The 20,749-nt window shown below is 38.9% G+C and overlaps 1 long non-coding RNA gene across 1 annotated transcript in view; it reads left to right on the top strand.

Moving 5' to 3' along the window:
* Positions 1–20,749, top strand: part of LOC128934434 (uncharacterized) — a 147,164-nt gene that overhangs the window by 96,709 nt on the left and 29,706 nt on the right. The window contains exons 2-3 of the long non-coding RNA XR_008482856.1: positions 1,609–1,676; positions 4,463–4,561. This is a non-coding gene — a long non-coding RNA (uncharacterized LOC128934434). The remainder of the gene's footprint in view (positions 1–1,608; positions 1,677–4,462; positions 4,562–20,749) is intronic.

The following is a 20,749-nucleotide window of genomic DNA, read 5'->3' as shown; positions in this document are numbered from 1 at the left end:
TACTTTGTATGGGACCAGGTGGGTTATGTGCTCTGCCTGCTGGCTTTCACTGGGAGTTAGAACTCCATCTCTCTGATGTTCCTTGAGTTGAAAAGCTCATTTCCATTTCATAACTACAGCTCTCCAGTCTCCTGCTGACTCAGCCTTTCCTCCTGCAGTAGGAAATTTCATGTGGACACAGTAATTTTCATATATCCTTGTTCAGACTTCATTATAATTTATTATTAGCTGTATTAAGTCTCTCATACATAAGTCTTGAGCAGCTTACCTATCAGTATGGTGACTGAGTGAGCAGCTGAGAAAGTGTGTCAGTAATTTCTTTTTCTCATCTTCTTAATATCAAATATTACAATTATTGCAATTCATTCTTGGCACCCACATTTTTTCATTAGCAACATACTGTTCACACCTCTTTCCTTGCTACCTACTGTAATCAGAGAAATGAGGAGCTAATCACTTATCTGTGCACTGTACTATAAATGAGTAGAATGATCACAGTTTGGGAACTGCTGTTACACATACATGGAAGTGATGCACTACACAGTTATACTGATAGAAATAAGATATTCCTGGACAAAAATCACTTCTGGTTGCTCTGAATAAACTATATTTATTGTGTTCCAACTGTGACATAAACCTACTTTTTTGTTAAGTAGTTTATTTTTTCAGCTCTAACTCTGATATAAATTGCACAATTTTAAATACATGCTTGATTTAAAAAAGATTATTTGACTAGGATTCCTTGTAATATTATGGACTTTAGGGCATGGATTTTTATTTGAGCTCAGCAATCATAAAAGTTCATAACATTCAAAATTCAAACTGAAAAATGATGTTAACTTCAGTAGAATTTAGGGGTGTGTCTATTATTTTGAACATTATTTTGAGGTTGCTAGGTATTCAGAATGTGTTCTTCACTTTACCTATATAGAATGGTACATAAGCCATGAAAGGCAGTTTAAAGGGCCTTTGTGTTTTCTCAGCAAGGTTATCTCAGCAAGTTTGGAGCAAAGAGCTTCAGGGTCTTCCAGGTGCCCTACCTTTCAGGTGATGTGTTTCAGTTCTTTCACCTCTATAGTTCTCCTGCTGGCAGAGCCTCTCCTGGTTCAGTGGGTTGCAGCCTTAAGGTATTGGAAACCAGGTCCTGGAAGAAACTTCTTGCCTCCTGGCAGTGCTCATTACACACTTCAAGACAGCCTTTCCTTCAGGACATGGTGTATTTTTTATCTCTTCACAAATAGACAGTTAAAAGGTAAAACATCTGTATCAATAAAAGCCTGTCATCTAGGTACTACTTTTATTTTAGTCTCTCCTTGCAAGTTCTGGCTAGTTCCAAAATTTCCTCTACTGCAGAGATCCTTACCCTGAGTTATATAACATTTCTCATGTTCCTCTCTGATTAGTGATCACTTACCTCTGAATACAACAGCTCTAAATGGTGGCTTTAAGATGAACTCCAAACACTTAAATAAGCCTGAAATAATAAGCCTGGCATAAAAATATGTCTGAAACCAGAGAAACAGTTCTTTTTGGGGTGATTAAACAGACATTTTCATATCAATGTCCTTTTTCAGTTCATTACCTAATTTTCTGTTTGGTTTTCAGCAGATCTGAATTACAATAAGATGCCTCTACCTACATCTTCCATCACAGCTGGCTGTCAACTCTCTTGAAAGGTAGGCTCTATGTTAATAGTTGCATTTGTTGATACATCCCAAATGATCTCCTTGGTACAAATACTGAATATGCTACAGAACTTCACCTAAAGAAATCTAAGTACACTTGGAGGCTGTCCACAAAAAGGGTGAAGATTCTAAGTACAATATAATAACTCAACAACTTGTGTCACTTGTAATTAATTTTTCTATACCATTTTATGTGTGAATTATGAGACTGCAGATACCTGCATTTTTTTTTTTTTCAAAAAGTGACCTGGAAAGCACACGTTCATCTTAGTTTCAGATAGTTCTCCAGAGGAACCTCCTCTGGATCCTGAATTAAAATATTGCTGTGGAAAGTGAGGCAGAAGCAGTCAGATAGGCCTTGGGGACATGAATACCCAGCACTTATCATAACAGCACGTGCTCTGGGCATCTCACTGAGGTCCTTTTGAAAGACTGAACTGTGGAATTAGACTGGGGAAAGCTTTACTCAATGCTGTAATTCACTTTCCTGCCATGCAGGAGAGGAGACCCAATGGTCCAGTGTGGCAGCAGGATCAGAGTCCCAGTCACGAGGCAGGCAGGGACATCCCATTGTGCTGGGTCTTGGAGAGGCACACAGGAAGAAGATGATGGCTTTTCCTTAGTTCTTGACTTACTTGGCAGTAGATTATTTCTTTGCTTCTCTCAGGAAAACACTGCATCATGTATTATGGAAACACCAAGGTTACTATCTTGCCTGTGCAGTTTAGTAAATGACATAGTGCTTCTTGGTAGGATATAGATGTCAACATGACTATTGAAAATGTCCAAGGATGTCATGAGTCCTTGCATGCAGGGGAGAGATGGCATGCTATTAACGATCCTTTCTTCCTCAAGCAAATTCCAGTCATGTTATATAAAATTGGGACAGAAATAAAAATAGCCCTTCATTAGAAGCAGCCTTGTCTGCTGTACCTATGGCATACTAGACTTATTTAAATAACATTGTGAATTCTTGGGGAAAACAGAACACAGAGATGCAGCTATTATTTCTGCTGTAGTGTGACAAGGACTTTGCTGCTGTGAATAATAACAGCCATGTTGATGGGTAGGTCTAAATTAAAAGTGAAAGAGGTTATTCATTCATTGCAAAAATCCATCTTAATGTGAAGATGAAGGTGTTTGGGGAGTTTTTTCATTTTATTTTTGCTTTTAGGCCTATGTTGTATTCAGGGCCGTGTTAAAGTTGGAAAATTGTTAATGTTATGACAGATGAGAAAAGTTTTAAATGATTTGAGTTCCTTTTTTACTTCTCCTCTACTAGGCAAGTACAAACTCAGTGGGGGATTTTCCTTGGTGCAAAGTACCATATCTGATGTCTAAAAGAAAGTGATGACCCTATTCCTCATTTTTTTTTAATATATTGGTCAACATTAATCAAAATGCTTCCTAGCTGTAATACCTGATGTCCTTTCCTGTTTGGAATTCAGAAATATTTTTGGTATTTGAGAATGTTAGTCAGTCACAAGCATCAACTGATACAGGGACTTAGGGAAGTCTAAACAGCATATTTGAATGGGCAGGGACTGGTGGTGAATGTGGGTCAGTGGGACAAAGTGCCTGAGCTGTTCTGAGTGCTTTGGATGTTTCATGGCTTCAGGGACTCTGGTAGCAGTGTACTCCTTGTGGCTCACATATATTTTACTGATGGAAATTGGAATTCACCCTGCCCCTAGCCACAGGAACGGCCATGCTTGAAAAATGTTTCTAAGTTTGCTACTGTCAGAAGATGTAACAGTCACTGAGCCACTTTATCAAAATGTAGTCCTATGACTGACTGCAGGTGTAAAGAGGGACGGTGTGAGTAAAAAGAAAAGAATTTACTTCCATCTTGAATTATGTATAAAGTAATTTAATGAAGCCAAATTGCAGAATTGGCTGATTTGTGTGCAGGAAGATATAAATCCAAGCACAAATAATGGAGAATGGATACTGAAATATCCTTGAAATTAGGCTCTATAAAAAGGCCTTTTTATTTACTTCTTTTTCTCCTTTGGAAAAAAGTAATTTTTTTCTCTGCTGTATGTAAATGAAAAAATGTGTGTTCAGTGGTCCTGATACATTTAGTTTGCTTTTGTTGATGTCAGTTCCCGAGGAGGGGAATATGAATTTTGCACCTATTTTGAACTTTGTGTGTTAGTAATTTACTCAAGAAGGTGAACTGTTAAAAAGCTTTCATCTTCCATTATTGTGGGCCCTTGAAGCCAGAAGTCTTAACAGCAGCATGCTGAGAATGTCAGAAGGAATCTGTCCTTTAGTCCTTTCCCTGAATAAATAGCTGTGGTGTTCAGGAAAATGCAATCTGAAAGCTGGCTAAGGAAATGAAAAAGCAAACAAGCAGGAGCTTTACTTTTAAGGAGGAATGGTGCTTGGAACACTTAGGGTCTGCAACAGGAAAGAGAAATAAGGCTAATAAGTGGTAAGATTATGCATCAGCATTCAATTAAAAACAAAGCTGAAGTTCAAGAAATGTAATCCTAATATGTCAAGAACAAATACTTGGGACTTAGTTGTAGCTGGGTTCAGGAGTAGAACTTGAGCTTTGAACCAGAAGGTCAATTATCAATACCAAGCACATGTAAATAAAATATTGTTTCTTAAGAAAAATTACCAGTGCCTTATTGCTGTGAGGTACATTATTCAGTCTTCCCACCTAAAGACCAGGCCAGACTAGCTAGAGAACCAGGCCAGTATTCCTAATGGGCAGAAACATTTCTTGTCACTCGTGGAGTTTTATCTTCACACTTTTATTCTTACAGAAGAAAGTAAGTGAACCACAGTTTCCCCATATGAGGCAGTGATTCTGAAGGAGGAAAGTGAGAAAACAGTGCAGAAAGCTTCAAGTGACTGTGAGACAGGTAAAACATTTAACATTGTCTGTAAATTCAGGTTAAAAGATTGATGCATACTGATGGGGACAGAATGGAGTGCGTGCTGCATTCGAAGTCAAAGATGCAGTGAGAACACTGCCAGCTTATGTTAACTAGGTACAGCATGTATTACTGGATGTGTTTTGTCCTTCCTTTCCTTCATCCCAGCCCCGTGTCTGTTAGAAGCCTCTGGTGCCTGAAAGCCTTTGGTCTATGTGCAGAATCCCAGAAGGAGGAAGTAGACTTTAAAGACCTCCAGTAGGAAGAAGTTTCAGGTTTGTGATGAGAAATGCAGGGTGATGTAATACTTTGGTGAGTTCAGACCTAGTGCAACACCTTCCCTCCTGGGAAACACAAGGACAGTGGTGGTGTTTCCCTGAGTGTGTCAGAGGGGCCCTGTAAGAAAGACAGCAGTGCAACTGCAAATGAAAAGAAAATCTCTGTGTAATTTTGCCATGTGCTGTCATTTTGCATGTGTTAGGAATGTCTCTTTCTGTCCTACATCTTTCCCCTCTCTCTTGCACACAAGCCCAGGATTAGCCAGCTGCCCTGACTGACTGGGTATTGCCCCTGTTGAGCCACAGCCATGCTAACAGCAGGTCTGAGGTCTGAGCACAAACCTTGGCAACTGCTTGGGAACACGAACAGAAGAAAAGTTTTGGGATTCTTTCCTGGGTCAAATTAATTTCCAAGAAGTTGCTATGAAGCCATTTACACCTACCTTATAGATGTGCATTTCACCATTTGTATTTTTGAAATGTTGGCAGTGATGTTTTGGCCAGGGAAGGATCTGTGAACATACTTTGACATTCCATGAATGCGTCAAAACTATTATTTTGTAAGAGGCCTGTAGTTAAGCCTGGTAATTAATCAGGTGCTAAAGGCCACAATAGCTGAAACACTAAATTTCTGCCATAATTTTGAACTGACTGACTAGATAAATAATGTGGAACTGTTTCTACTCTAGAATTAGATGTCTTCCAGGTCTACTGACAGTTTTGTCAAATAGTACATCAACATTTCTACCATAAATAGTCATAAAAATGATGGCAGTGATATGGAAAATATTTTTTTTCTTCTCATAACCAGTCCTGTAATTAAATATTGTTTGCAAATTGAACTGTAGAGTTGTTGTAGAGTTTTTCCTTGCAGGCAACCAGTTACAATAACTTAAAAAAAGCTGGAAGGGATAAAAAATGATTTATAGCTTCCCCTTTAAGTGGCTACATCTGTGTTTCTCGAGGTAAAGCTGTTTATTTCTGTGGTGTGTGAGCTTTAGCTGACATATGTGGGACATGCATGTGAATGCCTGCACAGCCATCAATTGTGACACCATTGCAGAGACAAAATAATCCAATGACAGCTAGGTATCTGGAAACAAGAGTCTCAAAGATGAGGCTTTGATACCAGTGACAGAAGGATGTCAATGGATTCTAAGTAGTCCCACAAGGCTTGTCAGATGTGCCACATTAAAATTAAAATTTAGTGAATGAGGATAAAACTTTAATGTAGCTTCAATGGCCTGACCTAGATAAAGTTGTTAATTTTTGATTTATAACTGGGTAGAGAATTTTAATCTGCATGAAAAAGAGAAATTTTTCCATTTCTGTGAAAATAAGCATCTTCTTTAAATACTGAGAATCTTAGACCTAACTCTCATAATGTAACAGCAGCACCAAACTTATTGCATCTCAACACTGAGTTCAAAATTTGACATATCCTCTGGACTCTCCCATTCTAAACTTGGTTGTTTGCTCTCTCTCTCTCTCTGCACAAAACTGGTTGTGAATAGATGCTATTTTGGATGCCTAACAACTGCTGTGATTCTTGGCCTTAAATGGGGTTCTTGCTTGCTTATATGAACACTCAGTTTGCCCTCAAGCTCTTGTCCCTCTTCTGCTGTTGTCTTCTACAATATCACCTTGCCAGGAGGTCCTGTTACCTGCAGATATCCCCTGATCTGACTAAAGGCCTGCCAATTACACACCAAGCATTGCAGGTTTTGCAAAGTCCCACAAGCCTCCGCCTAATGAAATGGATTCTGTTCAGGCAGTGTCCTCCTCTAGACTAGAGTGAGGCTGTTCTAATGAAATGGATTCAGTTTAAGCAGTGTCCTCCTCTAGACTAGAGTGAGGCTGTTCTAATGAAATGGATTCAGTTTAAGCAGTGTCCTCCTCTAGACTAGAGTGAGGCTGTTCTCATAAGGAAATGGATTCAGTTTAAGCAGTGTCCTCCTCTAGACTAGAGTGAGGCTGTTCTCATAAGGAAATGGATTCAGTGTAAGCAGTGTTCTCCTCCAGAGTGAGGCCGTTCCGTCTCCTCGCAGGGCAGAGCCGGGGCTGGGTGGATGCGCACAGCCTCAGGCAGTGAATTACAGTAAGGTGCCTCTACCCGGGCTGCGGGCGGGATCAGGAGCTGCCCGGAGCTCCTGGAGAGCTCAGGCTGGACACACCGGGTGGCAGGGATGGGACAGCTAAAGTGCTGCATTGCCCTCTAGTGACAGCCTCCTAATTAGCTGGTTTCCACCTCACCTCTCCAAGGTGTGCCAGATGTTGCCTCCACTGGATTTCTGCACATCCAGGCCAGGGGCAGCACAGCAGTGCAGAGTAAAGACCTGGCTCTGGAAATGGACTCCAGGAGTCCCTAAGATGAGGTTTGGTTTTGTAGAGACACTGAAAAAACCCTCTGTCCCATCTTTAGTTTTGTGTTATTGGTTTCCAGGCCAAAGAAGCATTGATTTCCCACCTGCCAACATCACTCATTCAGCCTGCCAGGAAGAAGGGGATTTGCCTCATCTGTGCCCATCCTGACATTAATGCATATTTTTAAAAGGAAAAGTGAGCTTCCAGTTAAATCCCATTCAACAGCAGCTACAATTCTCACCTGCAAAATTATAGATAAGAACTGAAAATATTTTAAGATTTTGGTGGTATGGCAAATAACATTATAACATTTATTTTTGCTAATAAAAAGTGAGGCAGCTTGATCAGAGATCCCTAGCAATACAAAAACATCTAGCAGCAAGAGGGTATTTATATCTTCACATATAGAGAAAAAAAAGCAATTTAAAGAGGCTATCAAGCCAAGGTTTTTACAAAATCAGTGAGGTTACATTAAAAAAAAAAGCTTATTTTCTGCTTACTTTCATAATGTCTTTGAATTTGGACGTTTCTTGGCAGCTTCTTAAGCTATATGATATAATTCCAGACAATTAGACAGCAGGTCAAAGGAAAGAGATTGATTTTATGATGATTTTTTTGAAGATTATGTATCTATTTTTGTTCCAAACTGGCACAAAGTCACCGTGTTATAATTCTGTTAGGTGAAAATGTTTGAATAAAGATGTCAGTTTTCAAACTGAGAAAGGAAGTGTTTTGATTCCTTTTTCTCTTCCTTGTTTTCCTTCTGAAATTGTCATGGATCCTCCTTAAAATGTCATTTAAATAAATGCTTCTCTGCAGAACGTTTTAGACTTACAAAAAAATAATCTGGTTGACTTTAATCTACATGGATATTTCTCTGTTCAAAAATCCTGTTAAAGAAAATACTCATTTTGTAATTACTGTTTACATTTTCTGCTTTATGGCTAGTTTCTTTCTCTCTTTCTTTCCTGATTTGTGCCTAAAGTTTCAAAAATTGAGTCCTCCACACTTTGGGAGAACACAAAAACAATTCAATCATAGTCCCATTACAGTCAGTGGCAAATAAATGATTCACTGGATCACAAATTTCAGCCATAATGGTACCACAAAGGTCATTAAATCTTCTGTCCATTATTTGTATTTGAGTGATGTTGTCCTGAACCCATCCTGCAGGTTATTTTCCTTTATCTTCTCTTATGGCACAGCAGCTCAAACAGACCTTGTTTCTGTCTTAGCAATGAACTACTTCCCAGTGTGCCAAGCTGAACCTTCTTTCAGACAAACTACCTGGGGCAAGGATCTCTAACAAAGAATAAAATTTTTGGTTTATCCATCCTTCCAGTGTCAAAACTGGAAGAGGAGCTCTGTGAGTTGTCATGCTTATGTGTGACAAATGTGATAAACTCAGGATATCAACCAATTCAGTTGCACAAAAAAGCAAGAAAAGAGTGATACCCATGTGCCAGCTCTGCCTTTCACTTCTGGCTTTGGCTGTCCTTTCCAGTTTTACTGGTTGCAGAAAGCACTCCTCTAAGTATGTGGAGGTGGTGCTCAACTGTTTCAGGCCAAAGTTATGGGAAAACAAGTGGTTTTATGTTTTAGTTATAAAGACACAGAATTTTGAAGGTGTTTCTATTGCTTGTGTATTTCTCTTGGTCATTATTTTCCTAAGTTTAAAATAATACATTTAACTGGATGAAATAATTATTCAGTCCAGATTTGTGTGTGATATATTTTTTATATGTCCGTGATATGTTAAAGATAAATAGAAAAGTACCTGAGGTTGGGAAAATTCTTCTAAAACAAGACTATTTTCAGCAGGCTTCAGTTTTCCTTAGAAGACTATTGGGACACTGAGACATTTAGCCTGTGTTCACATTTAGCCCCATTTGAAGCGCTGTTTCAAACAACTGGCATTATCTTTCCAATAATTTCTTCACTCTGTTCCTCTTTACCTGCATGCTATGGTTCTCCATTGACAGCACTGGAGAAACAGTCAAAAACCTCTTTTTCTAATATCTATCTCAACATACTCAGACAAACTACTGCTTAAATTTCTTTGTGGTTGAATTATTCTTTTAACGTGCAAGGATTAAGCTTTTTAAAGTCAAAATCAGAAAGAGGGACAGGTTGCCACACGTGTTGGCTGTGGATATTGCCAGGTCAGTGATGGGTGTGTATGTTATATTTGCATCAGACCATCCCCTTCACAACACCCCAAGGAAAAGGGGCACTGTGTGAAAGCAAGGGATGCCCATGCAGCAGCTGTGCAGTTCATAATGACTGAGAGGGTTGGGGCTGATCCATCTAGAGAAGAGAAGGCTCCAGGGACAAGGGGCAATGGTTTTAAACTGAAAGAGGGTTTAGATTAGATATTAGGAAGAAATTCTTTACTGTGACTGTGCTGAGGCACAGGAATGCATTGCCCATAGAAGTGCCCAATCCCTGGCAGTGTTCAAGGTTAGGTTGGATGGGGTTCTGATAAACCTGGTCTAGTAGAAGGTTTCCCTGTCCATGACAGGGAGTTGGAACTAGGCGATGTTTAAGGTGCCTTTTAGCCCAAACCATTCTATGATTCTGTGATAAAGCATGCCCACCTTGCACTGGTGGGTAGTGAACATGTTATGCTGAGGCTGAGTGACTGACTTTTTATTACAAGCAGCAGCAGGTAGTTTAAAGCTAACTCAGACTTGCTCACAGTGCAGTGAAAACCTAGAGACTGCAAAGGAGTCTCCCAAGGAAGACTCTGGTCAGAAAAGTGGAAAAATGTGTGAGGAGCTGCAATCCTAATGCCTACACAATATAGGTTAATACAATATAGGTTAGCTCTTATCCTACACAAGTTGCTAGCACTTTACCTGTACTAACTCTTCTGTGTGGAGTAAATAGTCGAGTCCTTATTCTGTTTTCATTTGGTCCTTATTGAGGCCTTTAAAGCTTTAACTCTAAGGGTGGGGTAAACCAAGTCTCAGCTCTCCGTTTCCAACCAAGCACTTCTTTTTTTCCTCCATCAGTGCAAAACCTCAGCTTATTAGGAAGGTCTCCCTTGCAGCAGTGTCTGAAGGTACAAATTTGCTCACAATCACAGCTGGAGTGGCTTAGAGTGGAGACAGGTCATGCTGGGATCTTTCACTTTGCCACCAATTAAATTCTTCTATGAAAGCAGAGGAGGAAGTATGAGTTTGCGTTTTAAAGTCAATAGAAGCAGCAGAGCACAGAGCAACTTGTCTTTTCCTATGCTGCTCTTTGTAGATAAAATATTGTTAAGAAGTGAAACTCATGCCTAGCCCTAGGGCTTAGTTGCCTATCTATGCTGTCAAATCTGTCCAACTAGGACAAAAACATCTGAAAATAAGGCCTAAGAATATTTTGAAGAATGTGCTGTCAGGGTAAGCTGTGGCAAGTCTTTGTTATGATTGAACTGGCATATCTTAATGTGCAATGTTTTAAAACAGTAAAATGAGGTGTACTTTGTGGGTTTTTTAAACCTTGCTGCTTAAGGTGATTCAAAGACAATACTGGACCTCACTGAGCCTTGGCATTATGACCCTTGAAACTTTAAAAGAATGTTAGAAATGCAATGATGCAGAAATACTAATGAGTTAGTGGTGAACTTGCACAAGAATTGTTGATTCAGCCCTACACTTTCTTACGGCTTTCATAGCTTTAATTATAAAACAGCTAATCTGTTAAGTTTTTTACTCAGTTAATAAATGCTGAAGCCTGATTTGTAATTTCCATTATTTTTGCTCACAAACACATGCTAATTTTGTCTGCTTTGGCTGTGGCTGTGCTTTGAATTCTTAGGTTCATTCCAAACCTGAAGAAAAGGTAATAATTAAAAGATAATCTATCTTAAATTCAAAACAAGAAGCCCATAAATTGAGATCTAAAATAAAAGCTTAAGTGTTTTGCATTATGAGAATTTGCAATACTGGATGAGGTCACAATAGCTACCACTTAATTTTCAATTTCCACTGACATGGAAAACTGTGATGTTTAAAATAATCTTTCTACCAAATTAGTAACTAGTTTCAGATCAAGAGAAGGAATCTGACTGTTTATCTGGTTGTTTCACAGAACTTGACTTAATTTGCTTTTATCTGGTTGTTTCACAGAACTTGGCTTAATTTGCTTTTAGCAGGTAGAAAATATTGCTTTAAGGGCAAGTACAGACAGTGCAATGCATAGTCAAGTGGCATTTTGCCTGGATTAGATTTCGGTTAGTTCAGACTTTTTCTGCCCCAGAGTATGAATGTGAAGTGTGAGCTCACATGTTCACATGAATATTTACATCACCTGAAGTTAGAATTAGTGGATATTTGCTCTAGAAGTATTTGCTCACAAAGGAGAATTGATGGAACAATATATGACTCATTTGATCAATCATAGCCAATACAACTATAACGAAAAATACTGAGCACTTCGTAGAATAGCTTGTGATGCATCTGGAGATAATTTCCCTCCTAAGTAATTGTCTGGGTAATTGTATTGCATAATTGTTTTGGATAATTATCTGAGTAATGAACATATTTAGAGAAATTGTGGTTTTCTTTTACAATATAATGAACATAAAAGTTACCAATTAATATGATAATCTATTGGTTTTGGTCAGTGGGTAATTTATTTTAAATTACAGTGGAGGAAAAGAATGCTAATTCTCTTTTTGAATTAAACTGCAGTAGCAAATTTGATGCACAAGCACCCACATTTGAACCATAGTGCCCTGTAGTCTGTTTTCTTTACCAGTTAATTCTCCATGGAAGAGTTTAAAGAAAATGGACTGTTGTGCTTTATGGTTAGAAGGCAGTACAATCTCTGCAGTCATGTCAGCTTTATAGAGTCATGTGCTCAGCAGAGGTCCAGACTTTGTGTTTTGTCTCTCCTTTGTGTAAGGATTTTGATTTTGCTGTAATTGTTTTGGAATTAGATTGTGCTGTGGAATGAGTCATCTCCACAGACGATAGACCATGGGTGTCTTTGCAGTTTCTTTCTCAAATAATAGCTGCACTGTTTGCTTTTTTAGTTTGTATTGATTATTGCTGTGAGGTGACAAGAGGTAAAGTAGCTTGTGATGCTGCTGCCAGTTATCCTGGAGTAGCAGAGGAGGAGGGAAAGCTGGAAGCCCCTGCTCTCAGACGTACCAAGGTCCCCCCAAAGCTTTTCTTAATCAAGTTTACTGGGTTGAAATTGAATTCAGTAGAAGCTCAGCTGGGTAAAAATAAACACAGGAAAAAGCCATAGGTCTGACTTTGAAAAAGCCTTCCAAGTTTAGTCTAAAACCTCATATAAAAATGAATGTAGAAGAAGCATGAACAAAAATAGCTGGGAAACTGTCCTGGTTTTGCACAGCTTTAAAAACACGGTGTCTTATCCTATTCTCCAATTTACTGGCAGTGGGGAGACTCCTGTGCTGTGGTTCAGCTGAAGTGGGTCACTCCTCTGGCATTATAAAGGCTGCTGATGCATTGAATGGAAAACCCTGCCCTCCTCTGGGAGCTGCCTGGGCCTGACACCCTTTGCTGCGTGTTGCCCTCCATCAGCTCCTGGTGCTGTGACAGCTGGTGGCTCCTGGAAATATCTTCCTTGCAGTGCAAATGACCAGGATGCATCCTGCCTTGGTCTGAGGGATGGGAGATGGAGCACATCTGCTGCCCTCCCCCAGGGCTGCTCGCCTGCCTGGCTCAGGAGGGACTGGTGTTGGGAGAATGCTGCAGCCCCTGGGTGCTGCCTGTGCACAGAACATGCTGTGCTTCTGTTCCATGAGCACAGTGCTGTGCTTTGCCACCTTGCAGTGTCACTGAGGTCCCCTGTGGCTGCATGGCACAGGGATGTTCCAGATTGCAGTCACAACACGAGTTAGCTGGGTGTATGTGTGCCTGGGGATTTGGCATTTTTGGATGGTAATTATTTCCTGGCTTAGTTCGATAAATTAGAAAAGGCAATCTTATGGCACTGTGGATGCTGAAGGGATAAATACAACCATTTTTCCAGTCATGTGAATAACTAAATTACTATTGCCACATATTTATTTACTGTTCTTTATGCTCCCTGAACAGCTAAAGTTCTCCAGAAGAAAAGGTTTTAACAGAGAAGGCAATCTAAGCTCTGAGAGAAGTAATTATATTCTTCTGCATTACTGCTAAGCTAAGCAGGTTTTAATTGTGTTTGATTCTTTTAAATTTGCAATGAATTGAGAGTATTGATTCCCTCTTTTTTTAAGTACGTATTTGTATGTGGGTATTTTTTTATCACCTGGTAGAAGTTTAGTTTCTACACAAGCTTAAATCAACCTGTGAATTCATGGAAGTTTAATACATTGACAATTTAATTCAGTTAATATGCACTCTGAGTTCCTTGTGCTTTAATCCCTGCTGGCATCCTCTATTTCTAATAGTAGGGCAGTTGAGTGAGCTATTGATGAATGATGGGCACAGTGGGACATCTGAGGATTTATATATCAAATCCCTACTCTAGTTTCTGGCTCAGTTCTTAACAGGGTTGTTACACATCTCAGACACAGAATACAATTTTGAACCAATGGAGGCCTGTTAATGCTTGATCCTCAGAAAAAAGTTGTGGAAACACAACTACCAGAATGGAAATCAAAGGAGTAAAGTACCAAAGAGCTTTCTAGTGCATATTTTAGAGAAAAATATGAGTATCCAGGGATGTGAAGGAGGAAAGCTGAGAGAAATGTAATGTGTCCACGTAATACCTATTTACAAATATCTAACATATGTTACCAGGGAACTATAACTGAAATACACTATCCTCTGTAATATTGCTTTGGACAATGCTTCAAGGCACTGGGGAAAACATGAATAGTTATTGGATGGAAGGGCTAGGGACCAGTGTTCTGACCTTTCTTCTGAAAGCAGAGCTATCCCTGGGAGCAATCCCACCTGCACACCCAGGTATCTCAGAATCATACACTCATAGTCATGGGGCTTTTAAGAGGGCTTCAGAGCCCAGCTGGAGGAAGCCATTTGAGCTTTTTCAGGGCTTCTTTCACCTCAGAGAAGTTTTATGAGGCAGAGAATAAACTAATGTGTTTTGAATTCCAGCACTGTGTTGTGGATAATGAGGATCCTGACTGCTTGATAGTTGTTTCAGAGGGAGCCACTGTCTCTGGAAATGCTACAGTGACTACTAAAAGCTGGTGGTTACTGAGAGGATTGAGAGGCTTTGACAAAAGTGGCTTTCTTCAAGTTCCAAGGAACTGGTACTGAATTCCCAGAGATGCCATCTCCCTTCTTCTTTTTCCCCTGAGAAATTATACGCTTGACCCTTTCCCCTTCTTGTAAAAAGTACACAAAAAATAATTGGATTGACTATGTGGTATTCCTTCCTTCCTGTGCTGATGGGATAATACAAAACCCTCAGAAGCATTCTGATAACATTCAGTAAAGCTAATTTAATAGTAATTGAATTCTTGAAAGTTCTCATTAGGATGCTAAAAGCAAGCATCTGTGTAATATAAGCATGGTCAGCATCACAGTGGAGCATGGGGAACAGATGCTGAAGCTGCCTGTTCTTCATACAAGCAAGACTACTTCTTTTGCTTCTTGGTGACTTAATGCAAATGTGTTTGGAAATGTTGCACTGGGGAAAGAAGAGGGAGAGACAAAATATGTTCAAAAAATGTTGTTTTCTTTGCCAGAAACCTAATGGTGTGTGTGCAGCTGTATATATGTTTAGTATATGCTAGGCCTGATCAAAAGGTATTGTACTCCCTCTAGCTTTAATTCAGCTGCTTTGTGTTGTGCTGCTGGTATTGTTCCAGTTCATCATATGCTTAGATGACTCATAGTGAATGCATTGTGGTATTTACCATAATGTTTTCCTCTTTGTAAATTAGTCTGCAGTGTATGATGTGAAATACAATTCACAATTAGCATTTCAGCACTATTAAATCCAGCTTGAAGTGTTTTGATGGAAACAGAAATCTGTTTTATTCTTCAAATTTCCCTGAACAAAGCAAGTGTATCAATTGCTAATAGTCTACATTATACAGAATTAACTGGTGCCTTTCAAATAAAATAATATTTAAGGATTGTTTTTTCATAAGCCACTAGGAGTCAAAGTACCCAGTCTCACATCTTCCAACAGTATTTAGTTTTAGTAGGTTTGATATGCTTTTTGTGTTATCCCCATCCCACATCTTGCAACATCTTTTGTTGGAGATGTTTGCTCATAACCTACAGGAATCTGACAACAGAAAACTAAGCAGGCTGGCGGATGTGGTGCAGGATTGTTTTGGTAAGTGAGATAGTCTGAGCTGTTGCCATCTCCATGTTGATTGTGAACCCCTTCCATGTTTGGCACTTAAAGGGATGATCACTGACAAGGCCTTAAGGGCAGAAATCCCAGCTGCAAAAGCTAAAGAGAAACTCATAGGACATTTTCATATTCTAAATGGATGCAAACCATGTTGAAACAAATGGAGACATTTGTGGCTCTGAAAAATTGCTACAAGTAGAAGAAATGGAGGAGATGCATGGGACAGAAAAAAACTCTGAAAGATGAAGTGGAGAAGGTGTTCAGGTGAAACAATGAGAAAGAGGAAAAGAGCAATGATCTAATTGACCATCCCTCAAAAACAACATGGAAGTCAGATGGGGAAACACTGTGGGTCATGGCATGCAGGACAGAGGTCATCAGGACGTTGCTGCCCTCATTGGCACCCCCATGTGCAGTGTGGTGATGCAGTGTGAGCAGCAGGGCTGCCAGGGCTGTCTGGTGATCACATGTGCCCATCTCACACTGCCTGTGCACACACAGGAGGTGGAATGCCTTGTGCAAGTTTTGGACCAGCCAAGCCTTTGTTTATTTTCTTGTGGAATTTGCAAAGTATTAAATCCCAGTATATCTTTTTGTCATCTGCAGAGCAAAAATACAAAGTGTAACAGGCAGACTGCAGGCTATTCAGTTGAGCTGTGTCTGCCATCTGGACTAGAGGTTCTTGCTTCAAGCCAAGATCCCTCTACCTGTGACATTTCTGACGGTTTCAATCAAGCAGTGCTTAAAACCATGCTGATCGGGTTTTCACAGCTTCCAGAAAAATTTATTCAACTGGTTTAACCCATATAAAAAAACTTCTCAAAGCATTCTGCTACAATCTAGACTTTTCATATTTCTTCTGATTCACAAAGGACGTATTTTCTCTTGTGCCTTGCAAGCACTCTTCCCCAGATAAAACAATTCCAAATTTCAATTTTTTTTTCCCAGAGATCCAATCTCTTTCACCTTATTCAGCATTCTCCTTTGTGTCCTTTTTTGATTGCCTGCATCCTTCTTGAAAGGATACGCAACACCTGACACATCAGATCTGCTGAGACTCCAGGGCTGGTGAAGAAAGTAGGAAAGAGGATTATTTTGTACCACTTAGAGATTAAAATCCTGTTTGTATAAGGAGTATAAGCTCCTAGCATAAGGGGCATTAATTTCCACAGCGGTAGATCAGTGCTGAGTCATTTTCTGTTTGCCTCCTCCAGATCTTTTCCAGCATGGCTGCTGCCATGGTTAGCTGTTTCCCATGTTGTATTTGTGTACACTCATCTAGAGCTAGAATTCACACTTAGTGAATTGCAGTTTTCCAGACCATTTCTCCAGTTTGTCAAGAACATCTTGCATTTAGTGTCTCCCAATATTTTCAGTCCTGCACATCCCATTATCTAACAAACCATGACCTCTGTTATGCTTGGGTTATCAAGAAAGTGCTAAGTGAACAAGGCTTCATTATTACTGACCACTGAGTAACCCTACTAGAAAACTAATTCACTTTCTCTGAGACCTCTCTGAACCCAAGTGGAGAGAGAAGATTCACTTTTGATCCTAATTAAAGCAATAGTGTAATTGCATGCAAGAAAAACTGTAATAAAGGGAAGGAGAGAAGAAAAAAATGAAAATTATTGTCTAAGTGGTAAGATGCAGTAGTACATGCTTTCCAGTAGTTCTACCAGCGAAACAGCTTGAGATTTTTTATATTTTCTTTTTTAATTTTCTTTTTTTTGTATTTTCTTTTTTTCATTTGCTTTTAATTTTGTCCTTTTGACTTTGACTATAATGTGGTATGTTTCCTATCAAACAATTCAGTCAGAAGGAACTGACAGACTTATGGATTCCAAAACCAGCAAAATCTTTCCCAGCTCTAACTTATATTATTAATAATTGACAAGCCCTGAATGAAATCCTCAAATCATAGAATCATAGATTGGTTCCAACCCCCCTGCCTTGGGCACCTTTGACACAGTTCTTTGAGTGTCATCATTCAGCAAATTTCTTATCCACTGAGTGTCCATTATCATGGTGGTTTTTGCAGATTGGGAATGTGAGTTTCTGCAAAGTACTTTTTGATGTTCTGTAACCAGGTAAATTCAGTGACAGAGTTAATTTTATCAATTTATGAACTTGACTTGGAGCCTGAATTCAGTAGAAAGACAACACAATAAATGAATTACCACAATTAGTACGACAATTAAAACCTTATGATAACTCAAAGTCTCAAAAGCAGATACCACAGCCTTGAAGCACTGAAAACATCAAGTGGCTCAGAAAACAGATAATAAATTAAAATTAATGTAATTGAAGAAGCGGGTACAGGAAATACTATCTTGAGAAAGAATGAATTTTCTTAATCTTCATTGTATGACACAGATCCAAATGTGCTGCAGTTCAGAGCATCTTTGAGGTATATAGGCTCCATACTTGATTTTGTTTTATTCAAACCTCTTAGAGGATTCTTGGAGTGTGCTTAATTTATTATGGATATTTTCCACATAATGGATAAAGCCTGTGTTTAGTGTGCTGTGGGCTAAGAACCTCCAATGATCTGGCTAAGGAAAGAATTTGCCATTTTTGTTTGATAATTGTACAGTCTGATAGAGTGAGAGGCATATACAAACTTAGCTTAAGAAAAATTGTCAGTAGTAGTTAGTAAATACCAAGTTGCTGGTAGCATAAATAGAATGAGGTAGTTCTCTAGGTCTCAAAAATAGAAATATATCAACAAATTGACAAGCAAACAACCAGCAAACTTGTATTACTGTTCCAGTCACCTTGTTATTCATTCCACCCTTACTATTCTGGTAATGTCCTGTGTAGCTTTTCTTCCTTGTCTTTGTCCTGCAGAGTCAGATAGTCTTTAGTGCAGGATCTCTTTAATGTATTCTCAGGCTTCAGAAATCAGATGCTTTAGTCCATGCTAATGATTTGGCCTCCATTTATCAGTGTGCAGAGAGAGCAGCACTTCTGCAGAGCAATTTTAGGGCACATAAGATGAATTAATTGCTGCCTGGAGTTGTGTGTGGCTTTCCCATCCCCTTTTCCAGGTGAAGGGAGACTGAGTGCATGCCTCTGATCTCCACCTCATCCTGCAAGCTGTTCACCTTTCTCTGGTTAGTAGCACTCAGCATTCATGTCAGCTGATTCTGAGATCCTTTTTGGTTTTAAAGCCTGCTAAATGACTGCACTGGCTTCATGCTGAAGAGTGGGGTGAAAAAAGAAAAAAAGAAACTATACTCCAGAGTAGTAAACAATATATATAAAGTAAGAGTAAAAAGAACAAAAATAAAATGTATTCCCTCAGCTCTGAGGCAGCATTTCATTTGAGGCATTAATTTTCCAGAATTATCTGAGCTGATACTTACACTGTCATTTGCAAAATGGCTTTGCTATTACAGTAATTTCAGTGGAGAGAGGCATTAGTCTGTCTTATAATCTTTATACTCTGTATGTGTGAGCATTACAGAGCACATAGGTGAATAGGGGAGCTATTAAATATTCTTTCTGATGTAAATCAAATAAAAATTAAAACCTGAGGTAAGAGTTTTTTTTTGCTTGAGCACTCCAGGTCCCTGGGGCTGAGTGCCTCCAGTTACATTTTCTTCTGCTGGAACTTGGCTTGGGAAAACTTTTCCCCTTAGCATTCTTTGCTTCCTAGAGGAAAGGAGGCATCCTACTACCCAGTAGGCATGAAGCATGTTTTCCATCCATCCTCTAAAGCAGTGAGGTTGTCAGGGTTTGGGTTTGTCCCACAGCTGCTAAAGAAAAATTTGCTTGTAGCAAATCATTTTACGTGACCCCCTTTCCCCCTCTGCTCCTGCAAAACCCCCAGTCCATTCTCTTTGTCTTCCTCACCAGTGATCACCTTTGTCAGGATGCTAAACAACCTACTGTATTTCAGCCATGACTTCTCCAAGCAACATTTTATGACAGTCTGAAGTACAACCATTTCCTTCATTTTACTGGATTGTAATTTTTAATATTGGGTGGCTAAGTGCACATAATTCAGCACATAATAAATATTCTAATTTTGAGATTAATCAGCTTCATGGCTCATATTTTTTAGACTTCTTCAAGTGTTTGAATTAATTTTTCACATATGAATAAGGGCTAAGTGCATGGTCTTTATGTTTTGAGCCATTGCTTGTTTTAATCTGTTGCTGAAAGTGATTTTTTTCCCATTTTTTGCTGCTTGATACAAAACTGACTGTAATTAGGGACTCTGAAGAATTTTAGTTCCCCAAACTGATTTCTGAATAAAGACTTGTCTGCAAGATATAAAATACCTTGACTGTTTTTCTTCTTATTTTGCCTGTTTTGTAGTGAATACACTTAAAGTCTTGGTGCATACTCCAACTTTTTCCTTCCTATAATGTATTGCTGCTACAGCCTCTCAGAGCATCATTTTTGTTCACATTGTAGCATACTTGTGTGAGTGTTTCTTCAATGCTTCCAGTTCTCTTAAGTCTTTTTAAGTGCCTTCCTCTTTCTGTGTCTGTTGCCCTGGACATTTAATGCTCTTCATTATCTAATGTTATCTGCTTACTGGTGTTCAGTGTATGCTGTGTGTAGGACTCACAGTTTGCACTCAGTTTCTGGCTTGTCTCTAGTATCTCCTATATTTTTACTGTCTGTCAGCTCCAATAAGTTGGTTTTCACCTAAGTGGATTTTGGCTTGATTTGGATCTGATGAAATTCTTGGCCATTTAAAAGTTGTACTATGGACTGATAACATGGGCACATTATTTTCTCAGTTGTAAAAGTAAAAGGTGGAGAGGTTTCCAAGATGCAAGTTTCCCATTGGAAAAATAATTTTTATTTAAAAATAGTAAAATTTTGTGTGAGGCTTCACTTTCAATAAAATCTAATTAAGGATAAATGATGAAAATGCCATTTTTCATCCGTAATGAATTTCTGTGGTTTCTTATTTCAATATACTTCTTATTTTTCAACCTATAGTTTGAACATAACAGTAAATCAAAATCAGAACAAAAATACTCAGTTTGAAGTGGAACATATTAATTTATCCAATTATTTCCCTTACAAATAAAATTCAGCTTTTCCTTTTGTTCCTCTCATAATGAAAACAAATCTGGTGTTTTCCAGTAGAACGGAAAGTCTGTGCTCAAATCAGCACTGATTTTTTTTTTGCTTAGCATTGTAGGTTAATTTTATCCGTCATGCTATGTCAAGTAGATTCAACATTAAAATGGTCACTGTTCTTGGATAGATATGTCAGCATTTGGAA

This window comes from Melozone crissalis, unplaced genomic scaffold, assembly GCF_028551555.1.
Source record: "Melozone crissalis strain CALT ecotype California unplaced genomic scaffold, PUWL_Pcris_2 ptg000013l_1, whole genome shotgun sequence".
Taxonomy (NCBI): Eukaryota; Metazoa; Chordata; class Aves; order Passeriformes; family Passerellidae; genus Melozone; species Melozone crissalis.
This window is presented reverse-complemented; position numbering and strand designations above follow the sequence as displayed.